This window comes from Gorilla gorilla, chromosome X, assembly GCF_029281585.2.
Source record: "Gorilla gorilla gorilla isolate KB3781 chromosome X, NHGRI_mGorGor1-v2.1_pri, whole genome shotgun sequence".
NCBI lineage: Eukaryota > Metazoa > Chordata > Mammalia > Primates > Hominidae > Gorilla > Gorilla gorilla.
The window spans coordinates 136598388-136623395 of record NC_073247.2 but is presented as its reverse complement, the minus strand read 5'-3'; the positions used below and the strand labels follow the sequence as shown (position 1 = coordinate 136623395).

The following is a 25008-nucleotide window of genomic DNA, read 5'->3' as shown; positions in this document are numbered from 1 at the left end:
CATTCTGAAAAGTGCCAGGACACAAGAATTATTCCTGATTGTCAAATCCTTTCACAGATGCTTTTAACACACAGATTGCCAGTTTCAGCCATTTTCAGAGAGAGATTTTCTCTTCATACTTAGGATCTAGTAAGTTGTGTCACTGTAAATAACAGAATGAATTGGAACTTTATACATAGGAATAAGGGAGAATCCTATCTCCACACCAGCCAGTCGGACTTTGTTGAGGATCTTAAGTTCCCATGTCCTTGCTCTGTAACTTCATGGTATAGAAATAGAGCAATAGTGGAAACAGGTTTAACAAAATTCTTAGTCCTATCGTGGTAGCTACAGTTGTAATACCTCCAATTAAGCTGCTATGAAACACTGGAGAATTGTTTTCAGTTCAAATCTTCTAGAGAGTGTCTCTGATAAAAATGACGCCTGTAATCCCAGCATTTTGGGAGGCCAAGGTGAGTGGGTCACCTGAGGTCAGGAGTTCAAGACCAACCTGGCCAATATGGTGAAACACCATCTCTATTAAAAATACAAAAAATTAGCTGGGCATGGTGGCAGACACCTGTAATCCCAGCTACTCAGGAGGCTGAGGCAGGAGAATCGCTTGAAGCCAGGAGGCGGAGGTTGCAGTGAGCCAAGATCGTGCCACTGCACTCCAGCCTGGGCAACAAGAGTGAAACTCTGTCTCAAAAACAACAACAACAACAACAAAAATACACAATTAACATCAGATAATACAATTTTTAAACCCTGAAAGAGTATTGATTAAAATAAAATTCCTAACATTTATCTTTTTTATGCACATTAATCAGTTGGTTTAGAAGAGTCTTGCTTGACTACAACTTGTTAAAGCATCATGGCTTTTGTACACTGTAGATTATGTAAACTTTATGCAAAATAGCTCAGCAGTACATCTTGTGCTCCCTCTAATACTTCCTGATGGCATTGACCCCATAAATGGAGTTTTAGTGAACCTTCAACAGCAGATGAGTCTTTCCCCATAGCGTTCTTCATCACCTTCTCTGTTGCCTTCATGCCACAAACTCATTTGAAAGGTTTTATGATCCAATTACTACCAACAACTATTACTTCAGTTACTATCATTACATAGCCATATTTATTAAAAATTCTGTACATACTAGTGGATCATTTTATTGTGAAGTTCAGGAACTGTTAAAATTTTGAACAAATTAGTCCAAACAGTGTCCTTTATTGCTAGATTATGGGAGGCAGATTCTATTGATGTTGTAGTTTGAATAAATGGAAATATTGCTCTTTATGATACGGATGGCCTTCCTAACTAAGCATTTACTGGATTATTTTACAACTAAGTCTACTCAGAGTGAGAATGAAAGAGTTTCTAATCTTCCAAGGGATTTTTTTTTCTTCCTTGAAAGGTTAGGATAACTAGAATTGGTAGCTTATAAATCAATATTGCCATTGACTTAATCCACATAAGAGGCTTAACTTCATAGGTGACTTCTGAACAGCTGAAACAAAACAAAAATCAGTCTCTGGTGAGTTCCCAAGTTTAAAATAAAGTTGAAAGCTGTTACAGAAAAATGCTTCTAGACTAACAACGACAGCAGGATGGGACCTTGTAAACCATTGTATTTCAGCAAGTAAATCCTCGTGCTTACCCATTTTAAAGAACAATAATAGCTCATCTTTAATTATGTGTCAGACATTGTGTTAAGCATGATCTCATTTAACCTTTAAAATAACCCTGTAATATTTAGCCACATTTCTAATCCCCATTTTACAATTTATGAAATTGAGGCATGGAGAAGGAGGTTATAGTAAACAGCCCAGTTGAAACTTGAACATATGTCTACTGGACACTAAGTATCATGCCCTTAATCAATATACTGTAATGTATATGTAGAAAGGCATTCATAAAATATAGTTATTGGTGTTCAAATGGGTCTATAATGAAAGCTGATGCTCTTTACATACAATTAGAAATATCTGCATGGTTTTCCTAGTTAATAGGGAATGGTATACCCTGAGCCCTCTGCACTTTAATGTCAGGGATCCACTATGATTAGCATTAGGCCAATATAATTTGCAAGATTGCTGTGCAAGACCGAAGTGTATGCCATGGCCAAGGGACAGTGTTCTTTCCTTTGCCAGATTAGCTGTCTAGGGTGAAGATCAAATTATTGACCTCTCTCTTTCTAACATTATGAACTAACTAGCTGAATTAATTGAGCCAAAAATAATTTACTCAATGATAACCAATTTACTCCAAGGTGTTCACTGGATTATTTTACAACTAAGTCTACTCAGAGTGACTTCTTTTTAGTTTTTTTTTTTTCAGTTTTACAGCTTCACTTCTTTTAAAGTTCATACCATCTGACTATTGTTTTCTCCTTCCTTCTACCTCATTAAGGTGGTTTGTCAATCTTCAGACTTACAGACATTTTTCAGCGTTTGATTTTTGCATCGTGGTCTTTCTTATTTCATTCCCTACCACTATTTGCAGGAAATGCAACATTTAGGTTAATGATTTTTCTTAGAGTTTCTTGAAATACTTAGCTCTTGTCAAGATCACCGAGGTCTCCATGGTGCTAAATTCAATGGTCAATTCTTAGTTTTCATCTTGACCTTTCAGCAGCATTTGACACCGCTGATCACTCACTGTTTCTTCTTTACCTGGTTTTCAAGATATCATATTCTGAGCCTCCTCTTATCCTACTGACCATTCTTCTAACTCTCTTTTATTGGATCTTTCTCATCATCCCAACTATTAAACATCAGACAGCCTGAGAATCCAGCCTTCAGACCTCTTCTCTTACCTTTGCTACACTTATTCCCTTGGTCAGATCATCCTCTTTCATACGGTTAATATCATTTATATAAAGAAAACATTTACATCACCAGCTTTGACCTCTCCCTTGAAATTCGGATTCATATATCCAGCTGGTTATTTTTTATTTCCACTTGCATGTCTGATACGTATCTCAAACTTAACATATCTGTATCGGACACCTCTGATTCACCTCGCATTTTCACCCCACCTTTTTATTCCAGCTATTGCTGCGCCTACTAGCTGCATGCAGATATACACTAACAACACTTTTTTTTCAACTGCATCAGATAGCTCTCATTCCTGCCTTTTCTGCTACTTGTATGTGGAATGCCTGTAGCAACCCACTCAGCCATTCTGAGGCATGTGCAAGCCTGGAAATGTGAGAGGGTTAACACATCATGGGACAACCCTTGATCTAGAAGAGAAAGAATCATTCATGACTGCCTCCCTCTTTTGTATTTGAGCAGACAATTCTCCCAAGCATTTTACAAGCTCTTCAGAGGGTGCCCTGTAAGATCAAGCTTCAGCTGCTCTCAGCTGTGACCAGCTCAAAAACTCACCCTTTGACTTGCCTCACTTCTTTATTTCACTTTTACTGATCCTCCATTCTTATTTTGGGGATCACTTTCCAAAATTTACTTCCTACACACAATCCCTTCTTTCACTGTCTGCTTTTTGGGAAAACCAAGCTGAGACAATATTCAAAACAGAACTCCTGACCCTCCCTTCAAAATCTGCTCCTCCGACTTTTTCTGTCTCAGATTCTGGCAACTCTTATGTCCACATATTTATATCAAAAACCTTGATATGATTCGTGACCTCATCCATTTTACCATCAAACCTTGTCATCTCTGTCTTCAAAATATATCCAAAATCTGACTAATTATCGTCACCTCTTTTGCTACTACCCTTGTCCAAGCCACCATCAGTTCTCATATTGATTTTTGCAGTAGGCTTTTGACTGATTTCTCTCCTTTTATGCTCTTACACCCCTACAATTTACTCAAAATACAATAGTCAGAGTGATACTCTTAAAGCCCAAAGCCTATCACTTCCCTGCTCAAAACCTGCAATGGCTCCCCATCTCACTGAGGACACAGACCTACATAATGTGGCTTGCCTTTCCATGTGTGACTCCATCTCCTGCTACTCTCTTTCTCAACCATTCTGTTACAACCATTCTGTTATGATTCTGAAAAATATAGGCAATCACTATTCCCTCTGCCTGAAATGTTCTTTCCCTTGATATCTACCTGGATAGGGACCTGGCTCGGTCTCTTGCCTGATGCAGGTTCTTACCCAGATGTGACCTTCTCAGAGAGGCATTCCCTGACTACGCTATTGAAAATTACAACCCTCCTCCAACACATTTGTTTTCCTGCTTTTTTCTTTCCATAGTGCTTATCATTTAGGTGACCATATGATTTATTGTCTCAACTGGGACATTTTTTAGAGTGAAAGGGTGTGCTAGGAGTAATTACACTAAGACCACACATATAAACCAGTACTATCTGAGAAAACTGAGACATTATGGTCACCCTATTTATCACCATCTGACATACTATTTTGCTTATTTCTATTTATGCTTTACATATTTATTTATATTTCTATATACATATTTACTGTACTATACGTTCAAATATGTATAACTATACATTTATACTTATTAGTATATTTTTATTTTATTCATTTGTTTTCTGTCTTTCATACTAGATTAAGTTCTGTGAGAGCAAGGCATTTTGTATTTTGTTCTTTGCTGAGTCCCAGTGTTTGAACACTGCCTAGGACACACTAACCAGGTGGTAAATATTTATTTAAGTAAAGCAAACCAACAAAATACTAAAATAATGTCTGGCACATAATTATCTTTCAATATTACTTATTGTTATCAGTACTTATTATTAGTGTTGTTGTTGTTTGTCCTCAAACAAAAGTTATTACTTTCAGCTCTGAGTGAGAATGGTATATTTTAGATGATATTGCCCTATTTTATTTACTCCTCAGTAATATTTTTATGAGCTGCCTGTATAGAGATGTTTGCATCTGCCAAATAATTTTTATTTAAATGACCTGCTCTTCTCCAGCTTTTTAATCAGGATGCTTAGTAGTTGGGTGGCTTACAAGCCTTTGTGATTCATGACATACAGATGAATTGTTCTTTTATACATCAGGGTAGATAATAAAAAAAATTATCTGGTAAACCCTAAACCCTTGTATGAGTTCCTATTTTAAAATATATTGGATTAATTTATTTAATGTCCAGTGGTGAACATGTTTAAAAGATTCTTGAATTTATCATTATAATAATAAGCAGCATATCTCTTTTATACTTCATCCAGTTGGGAAACATAGCTAAAAATATCTTAAAAGAATGATTTTGAGTTCTTTCAGTGAAATTCTAGAAATGCAAATTCAGATAATTGTAATGATCAATCATTTACCGGTATGTTAATTTCTTAATGCATTCAATTTATCAGCAGCAGGTTTTTCCTAATTCTAAAGAAGCAATGCTTAATTCTCTTTTTACTGATTAATTGTAGAGAATTATACTTCTGGCAGTTGACAAAGGGACTTACATGGCTTGCTTCAATACCATTCAAGACATAGGTAAATAATAAAAGTAAACAATTCATGAGAAGTGGAAACATAATTAACAGCAATCTTATGACTGTTTGTCTCCTCTTGCAAAAATCCTAGTAAGCTATGGCATGAGCTTCCAGTTTTCTCTGGATAAGAAGTACTTGTTAGCTAATCAACATATAATCCCCAATGATCCTTAAATATTAAAAAGTTGACATTAGCCAATTAGATAATTCAATTGTACAAGCATTTGTGGAGGATTTGCTATTCAAGAAATTTTCTTTTGGTCACAGACAAAAATTTAATACAGCAGCACTGCTTTATAAAACTCATGTTGAGAAGCATAACTGATAGCTTTTTTATTTTGGCGTTTGTTTTACTGAGCTTTTATTTTTCAAGACACAGGATTTTCTCTGCAGTACATGTGTAGCCTTATAATCGTGTGCTGTGTTATAATAGGATTGAGCTTTATTGAGATATGGTTGAATTGAAAGTTCACTAGGTAAGTTCTTTCATTTTAATTCTGAATTCCATGCTGAGTAGCTTTGTCTTCTAACCTTTTGTGCAGATAGTGTCCCTTATTCCCATTTGCCCCCTTTTGGATTGCCTCTACTATGTGGTCTACTAGAAAGATCATATCACTGGGTCAAAACTCATGCTTTCAATTTTGCTTCTTTCACTCGCTGAATGACCTCAGGTCTTCTTTTAACCGCCTTTACTAGTATATTAATAGTCACCTGGGGTCTGGTGGCACAGTTAATCAAAGACCTAAAAATAATTTGAAATGTACAGCCCTCCCTTCTGCCTCTAGAGAGAATCTTCGAACCAAAGAAGAAAAGTAAAATGAAAAGAGAGATTTGCTAGGATAATCAACAAGATCTCTGTGTGATGGTTTCCTTTTCAGCACTGGCCTGTCTGATCCTCCTTAGTCTCCTAAAACTGAAATGCTTGCTTCTGAGATTCTTCTTTATAATTCCTCATTTGAAGAACAGACCTTAGAAAGTGACAAGACATCTATTTGAAATAAAAATAATAAAACTGGCGATATGTCTTTATCTGCTTATGTTGAGATACGAAAGAACAGAAATGACTTCCAAGTTATATGCTAATATAATATTGAGCATGATATACATGTAGACATGGTTCAGAAGAAGTGTTTGAACCCTAGAAATAGACAAATTGTAATAAAAAGGCAGGTAAGAATTTAGTTCTCCTCTAAATTACATTACCATTTCTTTTTCTCCACTGTTTTTTACCTCTCTGCCCAATGCTATGACCAGTATTCAGTGACTTCCTGTTACTGTTAATAGACTTCTACTTTACTTGGTTAATTGTAGTCTTATCAAAATAATTGTGAAAAATTCAAAGGTACATTTTGGAACTATTCATAGTGAGCCCTGGGGGGGGGGGGGGGAAGCATAATCTTCAAGGTGAACTTTAGTGTGCTTTAAGCACATTCCTCTCCAGTGGGGAGGATTTCAAAACTTTTGTCGTTTCTGTGGGCAATGAGGTGGATATATTAGAAGCGTGAAAGACAGGTTGAAAGTGATCAGTTAGGAAAATGTTGCAATAATCTAGAGAAAGAGATGATTAGGAGCTTAACTTAGGCATTAAATATCCAAATTTTCTAAAAGGGAGACATACATAGGAGATAAATTTAAATTGGCAAGACTTAGGGGCTAACTGGTTGTAAGCAATGAAAGAGAGAAAATAATAAAGATTTCTGAAAAAAACTGGTTTGGCTGTGTCCCCACCCAAATCTCATCTTGAATTGTAGCTCCCATAATTTCTACATGTCATGAGAAGGACCCGGTGAGAGAAAATTGAATCATGGGGGCAGTTTCTCCCATACTATTCTCATGGTAGTGAATAAGTCTCAAGAGATCTGATGGTTTTATAAGAGGAAAACCCTTTCACTTGGCTCTCATTCTCTTTTGCCTGCTGCCATGTAAGACATGCCTTTTGCCTTCCACCATGATTGTGAGGCCTCCCCAGCCACGTGGAACTGTGAGTCCACTAAACCTCTTTTTCCTTATAAATTACCCAGTCTTGGGTATGTCTTTATCAGCAGCTTGAAAATGAACTAATACAATTTCTATCTTTGGCAAGTCATTAAAGAGGAGGATGGTGCTAGCAATCAACAAAGGAAGGTAGGGAAGCAAGAAGGCAGAGTTTTAGGGGGAAAAAATAATGATTCTCTTTTGAACGTGACTTCACAGGGCTGTAGTTTCTCCAGGTAGAAATATCTAATTTGAAGTTAGATATGCAAGACTTGGAGTACTGGGGCTAGAAAATGGATCTGGATATTGTTGATACATAACTGATATTTGAGACTGGTGTGATCACACTGGAAGAGCATGTACAGAGTAGAAAACATAAAAGGAAGAGGCAATTGACAAAATCATGTAGCACACTAAACATTTAAATGACTGACAGGAAAAGGATCCTAGGAAAATTGCTGAGAAGTGGACTAATGGAAATTCAAGACAAGTGGTATTATAGAAGACAAGAAAGAACAAATAATCCAGAAAGAGGGAACAGTATCGTATATGAGAAAAGGTCTCATTAAGTAAAGACTACAATATTTACCAGTTTTGGCATTTAAGAGTTTATTGCTGACTTTGAAAAAAGAGATTTTTAGTGTACTAGTAGAGAAATAAGAAAGATTTCAGTGGGTTGATAAATAAATGCAAAAAAAAGGAAGTGGAGACATCAAGTATAGGCTTTTAAGATGCTTGGCTAAGAAGTGATGGGATGGTCAAGGAGAGAGGGGCAATAGCTAAAAGAGAACACAGGTTTTAGGAAGGAATTTTTTTGTTGTCTCATTAATTTGTTTTTTTGGGTGGAAAAGAAACATAAGCATGTACATTAACCTAGTCCTGCCCCTCCCACAGTGGCAATGAATAAATATTTGAAGTATGAATGAATGAATACTTATAGTCAAGGGAAAATGAACTAATGAAGAAAAAATATTAAGTGATAGAAAAGAGAGGTAGTATCTGATGGAGCAAGGTCCTGGAGAAAGCCTAAATAAAGGATCCAGAATACAGATGGAATTTTTGGTCTCTGAAACATGAGAGGAGCAGGGATAATTGAGGGAATGTGTCATGTCTCGTAGCATCTGCTGTCTATGTTAAGTAGGAGACAATGTCGTCTGCCAAGATTCAGGGAGAGAGGGCTGTGAGTAGAGTAAGAAACATTAGCAGAATGAACAATGAGACAGAAAAAAATCTAGAAAGTGGTAGTAGGGTTGCCGGGAAAGTTAGTATATAAGTTAGAATCTCGGTTGTAAGTGACAGAAAGTCAACTCAAACTAGCTTAAGCAAAAAGTGGCATGAATTTATTGGCTCAGGGAACAAAAGAAAGTTTAGAATAGCAAACTGTAGAAAGGGCAAGGATATGACTGACATAGGAAATAACTGGAGCTAATGAATCAAATATGATCAATATAGTATTTATATTTTTCTAGTGGGCATTGAATTTAAACTTCATTTTCTTTCATGTACACAGGCTTAGTAAACACAAAGTGTGAAATATGGCTCATACAGGCTCTTGACCATCTCTTCTTACCACCCTGATATAGAAGCAGTGTATTTAATGGGTCCAAGACCTGGAATCCTAAGCAAGGACTTTGATTAGCCTTGCTTTGTTCAGTTGCCCACTCCTGCATCAATCACTTGTGGCCAGGGGTAGGACCTGCAGAATGTACTTTGATTGACAAAGCTTAGGTCAGATGTTCAGACATGAACTGATGACTGTGGCAATTGAGTCCATCATTCAATGAGAATTTTTTGTGTTCTGACAATGTTTCAGATCTTGTTTTAGGTGTTGGGGATACAGTTGTGAAAAACGTAGACATGGTCCCTACTTTTAAGAGCTTATACTCTAGTAAGGAGAGATTGATAATAAACAATATATTTTGGTTATTGATATATTTTATTAAAAAATTAAAACAGGATTATAATAAAGAGTGACTGGCAGTAGGGTCTACTTTATTTAGCCTTGATGGTCAGGGAAGTCTGAAAAGCTGACACCTGGATCACAAGAATAAGCCAGCTATTTGAAGATTTGGATGAATATTATTCAGACAGAGGGAAGAACAAGGTCAAAAGCCCTGACTGATACATAAGCTTGGGATGTTTAATTAGCAGAAAGAGGGCTGCTGTCAGTGGATCTTAGCGAGTGAAGAGAAGAGTAATGTGAGATGAGGTGGGAGAAGTTAGCAGGAGCTAGATCACATAGGACTTTGAAGCCACTCTAAGGAATGGCTATTAGGATTTATCCAGTCAAATCAAGTGCCTTTTCTTATAGTAATCATTCGAATTGAGGGCCACGTTCCTGGGAAAGGGATATTAAATACAGTAATTTTAATTTTCTTATGAGTCCAGGTGCAGAAACAGTGGAAACCAAGGTAAATCTTCTTGGAGGATCGATTGATAAGATAGGTCAAGTAGAAACATGAGGGAGAAGGCAGAGGTAATGCTGTTGAAAGACTAGTTAAAACAGCTGATCCTGGAATCCAGACCACCATAGAAAAGAGCTGAAGTTAGGAGAGGGACTGACTGGGAAAATAAAAGAAGGTTATCAATCTTGTGGTCTTTGTCAAGGTTGAAAAGTAGGTTTTATGGCCATGAGGAAGTCCAATAGGTATAAGCGTAGGCTATCATTGGCGGAGTAAGATTTCCTAGTCGAAGGTCTTGTAATGTCCTTTCTTATTCAGATGAATACTTGTTTTTATATATTTATTTGTATCCAACCTAAGTCCATAAATACCTTGTTAGTTTACCCAGTTTCCAGAAACTTGCTGATTGGGGTTCAAAAATACTCTATCTCCCCGCCTCCCTTTTTAAGTTGTGATCTTTTCCATTATTAAACATTGGCTTTTTTCCCAGGGATGACACTGAAGAAGAAAATCAATGACATATCTAGCCAGCCAGCTTGGACTGAATGGGCATTCAAATAGACTCCGAGGGCCAAGTACAGATGGTGATTTATTGTGCATACAACTTCTACAGAGTGCCTTCATTTGAGCATCGATGTATATACAATTACTCACCAGAATGCTGCAGTTTTACTATTTAGCCAGGAATCTGTGGAGAGATTATGTTCACTAAGAAATCCACACATGTAGTTTCTACCCTTTTCAGCAACTCTAGAAACTCTCAGTAGTCTTCTGCATGAAGAAAAGAGATTTCAAAAATAGTTCTTCCATTTTACCATATTTCTCACTATTGTCATCCTTATGCAATTCCCATTTCAGAGCTAATTCAGATTTATTAAACCATGTTCCTCTACTGGCATGTAAGTAGATGGATTTGCTAGAGGCAAATCATTTACCGTGGCTATTGTAAAACCTAAAATTGCAGTAGTCGTCTCCACGTATCACAGGCTTTCTTATTGTAAAAATCATTTTTAGACAATGTTTATGTGATATTGAAACAACCAAGTGGAAGTTCAACTGTTTAAATGAAGCAGGTATTTGACATCACACAGGCAGAAAAACAATGAAGGCACTTCTAAATTCCTTTTTCTCACGGAAAACAGTTTGAGTGGCCAGTTTGCCTTTATAATTTGAACTTCAATTGAAATTGTTAGCAGGTTATTTATAGCTTTAGGAGGATAATTTCCAAAAATCTTATTTTTCCTCTCTGGCCAAATATTACCTAATTGCTATCCTATTTCAGAAATGGCACCATGTCCAGACATTTATAGGTTTATATTGTATTTGTGTTTTATTATATTAAGGAGACTGGGTTGTTGGGGTTTACATCAGGAATTGAATTATGTTGCTCTTTGCATAAACATATATGGAGTTATATTACAATGTATTTTCTTTAATATTTTGGCTAAATTTCAGTGAAAAATGTTAATAATTTTAATAGAAACACGTCAGACCAATCTTTAATGCAAACAATATGATGTCAAGATTAATAGAAGCTATAAATACAAAGAAGCTGTAATAATATTGATAAAAATCAGCTCAGCAAATGAAAATGAGGAAATTCAATAACAAATAATATACTGCAATGACATAGCCCATCGAGTTGCTATATGAGGCAGCATGAAAAATAGCCCTTTAAATTATTTATGTACCTTGCAGTATAATCAGTATCTTGGATAGTAAGCTACTAGAAGGCATAAACAAACATCGTTTGTATGGTGCTAAGTTTATCACCCTCAAATTAAATGTAAATATATGCATCTGATGCTACGTAGTAGTGCTTCTTCTAATGTTTTTCTGTCCATCATCATTGACAGACTTTTCAGCTCTTATTAGGGTTTTCTTTTCTTATCTGTATTTTCTCTTTCCTTTCTCAGGGAGTATCTTCTTTTGGATCTTAGTATGAGTTTTGTTATAGAAAAGCTCAGGGTCTATGTTGGTACAGATACAGGGAGAAGCACTTAGATGAGCATCATCTATTTATTTGCTGAGCATTGCAATAAGCACTATTGGAGCAGGAAAAATACAATTTATGGACCCTATCCTCTATGTATAGAGTCTAGACAGGAGAAATAAACATATGCCTTTGGAGAAGTTTAAAGACACTTAAATATAACTTATCAGAAAATTGAAATTAGCTGATTGTTCCATGTTGTTTGTAATCGAATCCATTCATTTGTGATAACAGTATATCTCTATATAGTTATAGTCATTATTGATTTTCTATTATTATATCATTTGTTGAATAAATGAGTAAATAAATGGGTGAATATCTTTAGTGGTTTTTGCCAGTATTTATTTACGGCTGAAAGATCGTGGATAAGTGCTTAATAGTTACACTACTTTTTTTTTTTTTCTTTTTTGAGTCAGAGTTTTATTCTTGTTGCCCAGGCTGGAGTGCAATGGCGTGATCGTGGTTCACTGCAACCTCCGCCTCCCTGGGTCAAGCAATTCTCCTTCCTCAGCCTCCCAAGTAGCTGGGATTACAAGCATGTGCCACCACGCCCAGTTAATTTTGTATTTTTAGTAGAGATGAGGTTTCAGCATGTTGGTCAAGCTGGTCTCAAACTCCTGATCTCAGGTGATCTGCCCACGTCGACCTCCCAAAGTGCTGGGATTACAGGTGTGAACCACCATGCCCGGCCTAGTTATACTACTTTTTAAGAATTGTGAATAGGCACTGAATATCTATTCATCAAGATTGTACCTCTGTGATTAACCAGGCTTGATTTTGCACCAAAACAGTACAGCATTGTCATTGCACTCTTAGTATTTATTTTGCATTTGCTTAGTGTTACATTCAAGAAATAGAGAGAGAACATCTATTGTGTGCCAGACAAAGTACTAAGCACTGAGTACAGTGGTGAAGGAAACAAATATATACCCCGTCTTCATTGAGCTGGTAATCTACTTAGGGATACCAAATAGTGCTATGAGGTGCTATGGTGACCAACAGAGTGTATTCTTAGAAGATAACAGGGTGAGGCTAGGGATCTACTTAGTGTGTCCAGGGAAGTAATCTTTAAGCTGAGATAAGAAGGATAAGGAAGAGCGGAGCATGTGAAGAGCCAGGGACTGAGCATTCCAAGCAAGAGGGAACAGCATGTCCAAAGACTATAAGGCATGAAAGAGTTTGGTGTGTTTTAATGACTGTAAGGAAACCAATGTGATTATGTTGCAGAAAGGGAGAGAAAATGTACTACATGATGAAGTTGGGGAGTTAGGTGGAGACAAGACCTAGGGCTTTGAAAACTATGCCAAAGATTTTAGACTTTCTCCTAAGGTAATGGGACTATATTGATTGGTTTTAATCAGGGGCAGCAGTGGGGTTCACATATATAAAAGAGTACTTTGGCAGTTGTTTGGATAATGGATGGGGAATACAAAAAGGAACAAGAGAAATCAGTTATGAAGTTACTGCAGAAGTCCATGCAAGAGGTGAAGCTAGAGGCAAGTGGACTAATTTGAGATATATTCTTGAGACATAACCTAAAGGACCTTATGTTCAGGGTTGTATTTGAGTGGACAGGAAGAGGGAAGAATCAGGAATCAGTCAGGGTTCTGGTGGAGGAAACTAATGTCCGGAAAACTGAGAAAGGAATAGGTTTCAGGTTAGAAATCAAGAATTCTGTTTTAAATATTTTCATTTTTAGATACTCATGAGACATCTAAGAATATAAATAGGCAGTTGCATTTACCAGCCAATGATGTAGCAATTTCAGATATTTCTGCTGTAAAAAATTATTGACATGAGTGTTTGAATGTCATGCTTTAATTGATTTGGTAAACATTTGTTGGGTCTCTGCTATGTGGCAGGTATTGTGCTAAGCACTGGGAATGCAAAGGCATAGTTGCTGCCAAAAAGGAGTTTATTATAATCAAATTGGGAGACTGAAAAAAAAGCAGATAATTTAAAACACAGTGTGATAATAACTGTAGGAGGAACATCTAACTCAAATAAGGGGTTAGAAGGGTCGGGGAAAGATTCCTGGAAGATATGACATCTGAGTTAAGTTCAAAAGTAAAATCTAGCCAGGCACAGAGGAGCAAAAGGCTGTGTTAGGAAAAATTGTACCAATAGTGGACTTAAGAAAAATACAGAAGTGAACATCTTAATATTTCTGGCCACAGAATATTTTATGCCTATTACAATTATTATTAAATATGTCCATAATATCAGAATCATCGAAATGAAAGAGCTGTTAGAAATCATCTAGTATAGCCACTTAGCTTTACAGAAAGGGAATTGGACTCAGGGAGAAGTGACCTGTCCAAATCATCAATTCTACTATAACTTTTTTGTTTTCAAATATTGTAAGTTTACTGTCAATCCACTGTCTAAATGGTGCCCCAAAGCATTAATTTAATCCTTCAAATTGCCCACCTGTTACAAGAGGATATTTTATTTCCAGAGAGATTTTGTTGTTCTCAACTCTCCTCAGTTATTATTTTCCACTTAATTCACAGTGAACAATGTGAAACGATCTTTCAATAAGTGATATATATACAATTAAACAGCTTTGTGTAACATACAGGGAGATATTTAAAATATAATCTTTCAAAAGAATGTTCATAGTCACATTCTCTTTATTTCTAAACCATTTATAGGGCTCCATTTTCTTCCACTGGGCAAACCAATGGGGTTTTGGGAGAAAGATGAAAGAGTTGATTACTCAAAATTCAATTATATTTGGTTATCTTATAGCCCTTTTGTTTCTACTTCTCCTATCTTCTGCTGGACTAACACTCTGATCTGCTGCACCACTGATTTCCTACCTGTTCTGCCACCATTGTTTCTAACACACTAAGAAATGCAGTTCCTCACAAGCCATATAGGCAGTAGTCAAGAAGAATACAAAAGGAGAGAACATAAACCATTTTCCTTTCCCTTCTGTCCCTGAAATGCCAAATACACAATATAAAGGAGCTGAAATCTTTAGCAAAGAGGGCAGAGTATGCCATGACAATAGCAGCAGTGTCTCCAAAAGCAAAGTATTGTATAGTAGGACCTAGCTAATTTAGACCAGTTGAGAAGAAGCTCATCTGAATGTTTGAATATGTTAGTAAGAATTGCATTTTCATTATTCTAAAATGCATGGAGTCAGGCACTATCATGTAATGCAATCTGTTTGGAGGACACTTGTAGTAATATCTGACAAAAACAAAATGGAAATGCTTTAAATCTCCATCTGTGGGGACTGGTTAAAAAATAAATTCTTCCATCTATGCAGCCATTGAGAAAGATGTAGACAGATATATCTCCAATATATTATATTGTTAAACAAAATTAACCAAGTATAGAACAGTCTGCATCAAAAGCTCCCAAATTTCATTGAAAATATGTAATCCACATACATGTATACACAAATATGCACACATTTCATTTGATACACATATATAAAGGTATATGCACACACATAAAAAGATATAATGTGTGTATTACAAAGTATTCTTCTTTGTAATAAAAACATGAGATAAAATGTGAAAATGTCTAGGTGAAAAATAAATTGTGCAAAATAGTACAAGTAATATTATATAGCTCTATAAAAATTATAGAGTAGAATATGCAAAAATGATCCTAAAATGCAATGGAATTTAAACTGGGTAAATAAAGTGTGGCCAAATAGAGATCCTTTGACTCCTGCTTTAATGAACAGATAAGAATGATTACCAGTTATTGGAATGTAAATGTACGCCTTTAAAGTGCTTTTTAAAAGCTTATTTCAAGAAGCTTAAGCTTTTCCTCTCCAAATTTTAATTTTGAAATTAATTTGTTTTATGCACATTTTTCACTAATAGTAAATTTCTAACAAAGCCTGTCGAAATTTTAACAAATTCTGGATTTGTAGAACATTAATGAGGACTTTAAACGTCTTTCTAAAATTAACAATGGATAATTTCTAGTCCCTCCTTTTAAAGTGCACTTTGAAATACTTCATTAAAAATTGTCTGTAAGTTGAGAAATGACTCAAGACTGTTCTAATCACTCTTGATAAATCTTTGGATTTATTTATACTCTTTGAACTCATGGACATATTCTATTTGACTGGTGAATCAAATGCTCACAAAGTTGGATTGTTGAAACAGGGCTTTCCCAATTGTATTTTGTGTGCCTTTCTTCCTTTGGCTGCTGGCCTTTTGGCCTTTTCACTGCTCATTAACACCTTCTTGGCAGTGTGGACAGCTGAAAAAGGTGAAATACAAACTGGTTAATACTGCTACCCCAGCATAAAAATCTGGAAGTAGGGCTTCGTGAAAAGCAGAGGTTAATTTTCTCTACTACAGCCACATGAATAATCAAAAGTTGGAGCTATAGAGTTGGAGGATTTGGTTTTAAGATTACTCCTGGGATTATTTTAAAATAGAATTTATGATTGATTTGAATATGAACTCACCAAGTGTAGTGACTTGACTGTGGAACCCTTTCAGAGGCACCTCTTGGGATTTTTTATTCCAGTACTGATTGTGATCTTAAACCTAAGTATGCAGAGATGCCTGAAATTTAATTAAGGTAAAAATTTAAAAATTTATTTTTCCGTTTGAATTATATGCAAGGTTAGAAAAACCCCATGTAAATTGGTGGTAATTTATTTCACTTGAATCCCTAGGGACTTACATTTCCACATTAATAAGAATACACCGATTCTTACACACAAGGGTAAATATAGTAACTGAGACTCACGCTGAAGGTCATGTTTGGAATCTCATATTTCTTTTGCATCTTAGTTTCATACATTCTTTCTGGATTCTTTCTAGCATTTCCAAATCCTATTCATCCTTAGGGCCTAACTCAAGTCTCGCCTCTTTGATAAAGTCTTCCTTCACAACTTCTGACTTCCACATATATTGCTCACTGCCTTCCGTGAACTCCTCCAGTTTTTATTGTCTGACATTCACAGCTTTGCAGTTGACTATTTACTGGCTTAAGCACTGGTCGTAAAGATTGTCTCCCCAGTGAAATGTTAAGTTCCTTAAGGATTGCAAATACTTTTAATTGTATTGGTATAGAGGTCTTTTGAATTCCTTGCAATACCTAACATAGAGTTCCTAGTAGGTACTCAAAAATACTGTATTTTTTAGTCCATTTATGGACTATGCATGAGTTACATTTAAAATTCCTTCTATCTCACTATTGCCACTGCCTCAATTAGTTGCATCCCTTGCTAGATCATTTTTTTTTACAAGGCAGGACAAAATATTGCCACTGATATTGAACTCTAGTTTGGCTTATCTGCTGGCAGCAGGCTTTCCTGTAGGGCATTGTGAACGTTTACAAAGCTAGTATAGCTAATCTGCTACAGAGTTATCTTGCCCTTTTGGTCTGATTTATTCTCATTGGGCTTAAATATTCTCTGGGCTACTGTGGAAGCCCAGAATTCGACTTTCGCAAGCATCAATGACCAGGTAGCCACTTTGTGGAACCAGAAATGATAGCATGTTCTTAAGTGACCATCCACAGTTAAAGGCGAAACAATTACTATGGGGAAGTAAGGCCTTTTGGCAGGTGTGTGTGCGTGTACGTGTGCGTGCGTGTGTGTGTGTGTGTGTGTGTGTGTGTGTGCCTGGCATCCTCCCTCCCCTTACAATCTCTGTCTACCTTACCAGTCCCAGTAGGCTTCATGCCACCTCAGATTCAACACCTTTAAGTCACATTTTAATATAGCACATAATAATGTATCTTCTTTCTCCAGCGTAGGCCACAGAAAATGTTTGCCTCCCTTCTCTCTTGGGGCCTTTAAGGACTTTCTTTCTATCAGCTAGAAAAGGAATTTGAGAGACTATGAAAATTGAAAGACTTAGGTGAAATCTTATGTGGTTACTCTGCATCCATTCCTGCTGAGGAAATAACTCCAGAGGAGTAAGGGAAAATATTTAAGGGTTGCAAGAGTCATCCTACCCTTTTCTTGGGCGTTTTCTGCTGTTTCAGCCTCATGGTTCCTCTCCCTGAAAAGAACAGGTGTGCCTGACAGCAGGTGTGTTTGTTCTACTTTTCCTATGGCAGCTGTCACTCCCCAGGTAACTCTCTTTTCCAGGTGGTGAATTCTTACTAACCCATCATCTTCTTTCCTGGCTACCATTACTTTAAAAAAAGGTTTGGCTGTCAACCCTCCCTCCTTTTAGAATCTTTTGAAATGTTATTGTTGTGATTGTTGATTTTTTTTTTTTTTTGCTTTTGTGTTTTGGGATGATTTTTTAAGGGAAAATGCATCTTCAGATGGATTCTATTTACAATTCAGACAAACTTAACACTTTCCTTTTAAAGGCCTCCATAAAAGTCTGCAGCCCTCTTTGATTTGGATTGAGTTTTGAAGCCTTCTTCTCTGACAGCGTTGGGTTTCTCCATTTTGCATTTTCCAGTAGATCTTGGGGTCTGTCCTCAGTCAAGACACCTGCTGCTGGGACTGCCAGTCGCCACATGCTTGGCTTTCATCTTCCCTCGTTTCTATTCATAGCGTGCACTTCTCATAACTCTAAAAGACTGTTTGATGCCCCCTCATTGTTTAATATCTACATGATTAAAGCAGCTGAGAGAATTAGCACGTGTCTTAAGCCTAAGGAAAAATCCAGTCTAAAAGAAATTGTATTGCAAGCCCAGATCGTTTTTAATAAGCTCTGCTGTGCTCTGTCTCACCTATTCCTCTGTGGGGCTCCCTTGGGCATTTTGTAGGTATTTGAGGGTTAGCTTTAAAAGGATTCTTTCAGGCATGTATTTGACTCTCAATATAACATTTATCAAGCCCCCACAGTGTGCAGGACCCTTACAGTGGTCCCATGGTAAGGTACAAAAGAAGCAAGCATACCATTTTAACACTTAAGGAATCAAGTTACCTGTCCTTTAGGATGAAGTGAGGGAGAAAAAGTGCACATATATAAAAGATTTGGATACATTTTGAAGATGTCAGATGTATAGGTGCAACATGAGTATCAATTCGGTACACAAAGGGGGCATAAAATGAATGTGTAATCACAGTTGGAAAGATAAAGTGAGAGCCTCAGAGGAGTGAATGGTGTGAGCTTTAGGGCTTTCACCATGAGTGTCCTCAGGGACTTCAGTAAGGCAATGCACCGTGCAGAAAAGTTGGTATTCTGATAGTGTTATATGAAAATAATAGTAACTGCTACTATTTATTCAATTGAATTTTTACTTTGTGTCAATGTAAAAAGAATGGAAGAACTAGGGAGCAAGAAAATATAGACTGTAAAGAAATACATTCTTAAAGTGTCAATTGTATGACCATGGGTTGAAATTTGGCTAGGGAGGTGGGTGGGCTGTATGCTTGTCTCGTGTGTCTGTGCATGTCTGTGCGGGGTAGGGGGTGGCAGTGGGGAGGAAGAAGCAAGATAAAGAGACTTGGAGAGTAGGGCAGAGTCTGGGAAATAGAGGTTACGGTATGAGGTGACAGCAATTAAAGTGGGGAAAGGAGTAAAAGAAAAGAGAGGCTGTGTTCAAAGAAAGGATTCACAGTTCCAGATCTTGGAATTAAATCCTTTACCTTCTGAATATATTTTTCTCTGAAACCTTAGGCTTATTTTGCTCATTCAGAATAAAATAGAACATTTAACTTTGAAAATAGGGTTTTTACAGAAAATAAAGTGCTTCTTTAAAATGCTAATTTTTGACTCTCAGAGTATGCCCAATTTTTCCACAAATTTGTAATCCATAGTAATTCTGAGGCATAGCTTATTGGAAATTAGGATGCTAAAGCCATGTCAGAAAACTAAGCAAGTAGAGATTTACAGTAAATTATTGGAGAGACTCACATCATTACATTAGCACATGGTTTAGCTGTATTTTGACAGTGGAAAACCTGGCATAAGAATCTCTGGGAGCACCAAGTAATATGCCTGAGGTCCCTTTCCTGCAGGTGAATTCTCTAGTGGCAGCTATCGCAATTTATGCCAGAGGCTTATTTTTGTGCAGACATAATCTCTGGTAGAATTTTCGCAGCCTCTGTTGACAGAACTGACAGTGTGTATAGGCCCAGGCTACTAGGCAACACCAGCATCAGTTAGCAGTCAGCAAATATTTATTATGCCTTAACCATATGCCTAGAACCAAGTTAGAAGCAAGGAGGATATATTAGAACAGGCATAAACAATCCCCTCAGACTCCTTACAGGGCTGACATACTTAAAGTAACTAAAATAGTGACAAGGCTATATTTAATCAAATGCCACATTCGGGGGAGGGTGAGTATTTTAGGATGTTAGAAAAAGGAGAGATCAGTTAGAGCACTAGATTGAGAGAGTCTTCAGAAAAGAATTGGAACTCATCCTATAACGCATAAGACAGGTCGAATTTAAAGAGTAAGAGTGAGAAAAGGAAGGAAATCCATGCACATTGAGAACAATTCAGAGGAAGGCAAAAAACAAAACATAACAAAACAAAACAAAAACACCCTGGTATTTATATAGTACAACAGGAGACCAGCTTGATTGACATGGAAGATGTTTGAAATCAATAGAAAATAAGTTAGGTCGGGCCAGAGTATCAAAGTACTTTGAAAACCAAGTCAAATGTTTTGAATACAATACATTAAGAAATGGGAGACGTGTGATGATGAAAGGTGGGAGCATAGCATGGTCATTTAAGGGGCATTTTAGCACAATTAATATGGTACTGATTTACTGGACAGGTTGGAGAGGGTAGAGAAAGGTATACAAATATTACTATAGCTATTGGATAAGCACATATTTAACTTGAATTTCACCCTTCAAGGAAAGTCATTCAGGCCATTCCCAACAAAATCCTAGATTCCCGTTGTTTTTTATGTTTAACATAAAAGTGTTAAAAAGATCTAAGTTCACATCAGATGGGTAATGTGCCAAAGTTGTAACAAGGTTTGAAAGAGGCACATCTCACACATAAATATGAAAACCTATTGTTTGAGTCAGATTCCAAGGCTGAAGGGACTATATGCACTTACATCATTGGATAAAATCTCTGTGTCTCTAATTAGCTTCAATCTGTCCAGATGTTCTTTAAGGAATTGCCATTCCTTTTTATTAGACCGAGCTCACAAATTTTTCCATCTAAGTTTGATGTAGTATGTTGGAAATGACTATTCTAGGAAACTTGGAATATATGAAAAAATGGAGGTTTTTTAAGAAAAAGAAAAGAAATATATGTGAGTAAGAGGTAAAAATAAGCAAACCAAAATAACTTAGATGGATGAACCCAAACCTAGGTTGTAGCTGAAAATAGAAGGGTAAACAAGCGCCATCCCAAATAAAAACAAACTAAAGTAAGAAAATGGGCAATGCAGAGAAATCAGAACATAAACCAAGTTTCACTTGAATTATACATAAAAATTAAGACAGTTATTTCAGTTTTGATTCATTCGCTTGTGTATACACTTAGGTTTTCACCTGCCAAACTTTGTAAGTTAGTATAAAATTGATCATATTTACATCATCATCAAATGGACACTGGTTGTCAGATTTGAGGGAGGAAAATATTTTTCTTAAAATCATTGGAGATTAAGTCTCAGGAAAGCTACAGCCTCAATGAAAATCTTGTAAATATAATTGGTATTAAGATCTGTTTAATTAAATGGCATTACAAGGGAAAAGAAGGTCAAGTTTGTCTTTAGGTATTTGTCTTTTGCTTTCCTCAGTTATTTCCCTACAGTGCAATTTATTCCATTTAGACTGGTGGTGGTTCAACACTGGCTGTACCTTAGGATCCCTATGGGAACTTTCAAAAAGTCCACTGCCCAGACTCCACCCTAGATTGATCCAAGCTTTGGTATTTTCCAGAGCTCCTCGGGGGATTCTAATAGGTATGCCGAGTTGAGAAGCACTATATTAGATTAGCACCAGCATCTTTCTCTCTTCCCCCCTCATATAGTCCCTTAAGGCATAACACTTCTTACAAGGAACATATATTTTAGCCAGACTAAATATTTGTGTTACACTGATGATAGAAAGCTCTTGAGGGCAGGTCCTTGGTTTGTTTATTTTTCTATCACTCAGTGGGCTCTGGCCAGTAAAGTTTGTTGTATTAATACCAAGTACAAGTATAAGAGGTAGCAGGATTAGAAATAGGGCCCAGGACAGGCTAGTTTTTAATATAAGTGGGGAGGGGAAGAAAAAATCCAGATTGTAAAATACAGAAGTCTTGGCTATAGTGGGAAGTCTTCAATAGGTCCTGTGAATATAAAGTATCACCTTAGAACTATGGTTTATTGCCAGATTTTTTAGTTATCCATACTGTGACTTTAGGTAAGGTGTTTATCACTGGGTGTCTCTGATATCTCTTTAAAATGAGGAAAATAGTTCCAGTCCCATCTACCCCAAAAGATTGATGTGAGATTCAACTGACATTTGTAGTTATGAGTTCATTTTACAGTATTTTTAAGTATAATATGCCAGATATATGTAAAATTGTTGTCATTATGATTTACAAAGGCAGTTAATAGTCTTTTTGTCAGAATGAAAAACCTAGAATTATCCATAGAGCACTGCAAGTGCCTTTAACCACCAAAGTCAGTGGAAGTGTGAGGAAGACTTCCTTTGCAAAGCTATTCAAATACCTCAAAGACTGTATTTTCTGTAATCCCAAGAGATGAGTATGTCCATGTAGAACATTGCATAATTTTGACAGACTTTAATAGTGCAATGAAAATAATCATAGAGAAATAACTTGATGTGAATTCAAGTTCCAGTTCAGCATTAACTTGGTTTATGAGCTTGGATAACATATACGTATATGTACTTGCGTGTGTTTATTCATTAAAGGGAAGGAGTCAGTGTACTAAAGTTAAAATCATTAATCTATCTATCCAACATACATTAATTGAACACCTATTATGGGTCAGGCAGTATTTTTAGTGTTGGGAATACAGCAGTGAAAAGAAATAGACACATTGCTTACCATCATGTAAACTTACATTCTAGTAGGAAGTGGAGCATAATATAATTCCAAGTCTATAGAATTGCTATTGAAAAAAATAATAAAACAGGGTAGGCACATAGACTGGTGGAAAAGGATAAAAAGAGTGGATGTTTCATAGGTGCCAAGATCTACCATAGGCACTTCCCACACGTTACTTTTATTTATAAATCTTCACAAGCATCCTATGCAACAGGTATTGTTATCTTCATTTTAAGGAGAGGGAAATTGAGGCTCAGAGAGTTTTTAAAACGTGCCTAACATTACCTAGTGGTTATGTGACAGAGTTAGAATTGCAACTTGCATCTGCCTGAGTTCAAATCCCATGTTCTTTCTACTACATGTGGCCAGCACGTAAGTGACTTAGTATATGTTCCCATATTCTTTTCTGTACAATTCCTTTCTGCTGGGCTTCATCAGAGATTTAATCTGACATCCCATGTACCCTATATGTTCCACAGATACTAACACTTTAAAAATTGAATTAGTTATTAGCATTTAAAAGTAAAAAGCTGCATATAGAAGTGTTGGTTTCCAGCTTGTCTCAAAGTATTGAAAAGTCCAGCAAAATTGGGCCTGTGCTCCCATAGGGCAGAAACCAGCTGAAGCTGAGCAGCATGATCCCTCTGAGACAGAGCATGCACTCTCTGGGTTTCCACAGCCACTACTAATCCATGTTGTCATAGCTGAGCCACTTCATTCATTTATGTTATTTACCTGGCCCATGTAAATATTTGAATTTGTGACCCACTAGAACAAATACATGAAAAACCCTCTTCCAGTTCCAAAGTTTTGATTCAATGCTGAACATTCGGGCTCAGTTATAAGCCTTGTAACTATTCCTTTGACAACCTTAGTTATACTTAAATGAGTTTCTTTCTTTCATTTCTTCTCCACTTTGTTTATTTTTTATGGTTTAACAACCATGCAAACAATAGCCAAAATTGCACATTAATTTCTTTGCTTTTTCTATTTTAAAATATGATTCAGTGCAGCACACACAAACCTATATATTTTTAGCCTTTATGCAGAAAAAAAGTGAAACATGCTAAACATGTTAAAAGTCTCAAGTATGCATATAAACTGTAAATAGCATAATTAACAAGTAATTCATAATGGCAGTTAAATTCTGCCAATGTGGAATCATGCAAGCCAGTTTAGAAGTCCATGTTTTAGTTAAGTCTATAATTCACCATAGCCTTTAAAATCCAAGTAATTTTTTAACCTAATATAGGTTAGAAGAGAAAACCCAGTCATAGTATTGAAGTGAATATAGGGAAAGATGCCTCTCATGAAAATCATTCAAAGTATAATTATTCTTAAGCACAACATTATTAAAATGTATTTCTATAATATAAAAGTTTTTATTAGTATTCTGTGATATAAGGTACCCTATGCAGCATTATGTTAAATTCTGTCTCCATATTTATAAGTTTTATAGAGTTTATTTTATAGCAGTAAACAATGGGATCTCTGCTAGACTCAGAGTGAATTACAGTTGCTTAATGGTGTGGGTACAAGTTGATTTGTCAGCTCACAGGCCCAATTATCTGTTCTTGTGGTTGCCCTAGAGCGGCCCTGAGGCACAATAGCCTCTATGGCCAGGATATCTAGCTTGTTCGGTGGTTCATACACTGTTAGTACATGTTTGATTTCATGCAGGTGGAGTAGGAGCCCACTTCGATAGTGCACAGTGAAGTATGGCATGAAGACTCCTTCCTCGTCCAGCCACAAATGTCTTCCTGTATAGCCTGCCACAATGCCTGAAATTTCCAGCCTCAAATAGTCATTTCTTTGGTTAAATTTTCATCCCTGTCTGTAAAACAAAACCACTTCAAAAAGGTTAAGCCATTGTCCCACATATAAATAGTGTTGGCTTCATTAACACTATGAAATTGTTCATTGGTTTGCATAACAAAATGTCACGGTCCCTGGGAGAACAGGTAACGCAGAGCAGGTAACTCTTAAGGACGGAAATAGGAAAGTTTGGTCTAAATATAAGATATTTGCCAGGAAGGTCATGCCTAGCACAAAGCTCTGTGGTAGAGAGCCTTGAACAGTACATACTTGGTTGGGGGCAGGGTGTTAGAGATAAAGGAAAGAAACGTTAGAAAAGAGAAGGTGAAAGTGAAATAAGGTTAAATTTGACATAGTTCCTGCCACCCTCTTCCTAGGTCCAATCCTCATGTTATCTGTTGCTTATAAATTTGAAAGACGTTAGACTTCAGATAGTATGAATGCTTGAGAAATGGGGCATTATAACTGAAAGATTTGTTAGTTTAGA

The 25008-nt window shown here is 36.5% G+C and overlaps 1 protein-coding gene and 1 non-coding gene across 5 annotated transcripts in view; one reads left to right on the top strand and one right to left on the bottom strand.

Moving 5' to 3' along the window:
* The window catches only part of TENM1 (teneurin transmembrane protein 1), an 831890-nt gene that overhangs the window by 254324 nt on the left and 552558 nt on the right, over nt 1–25008 (top strand). The gene's annotated exons all lie outside the window — the stretch shown is intronic.
* Nucleotides 20638–20736, bottom strand: LOC115932576 (small nucleolar RNA U13). Its single transcript, XR_004068839.1, has one exon. It is a non-coding gene; the product is annotated as a small nucleolar RNA U13 (small nucleolar RNA).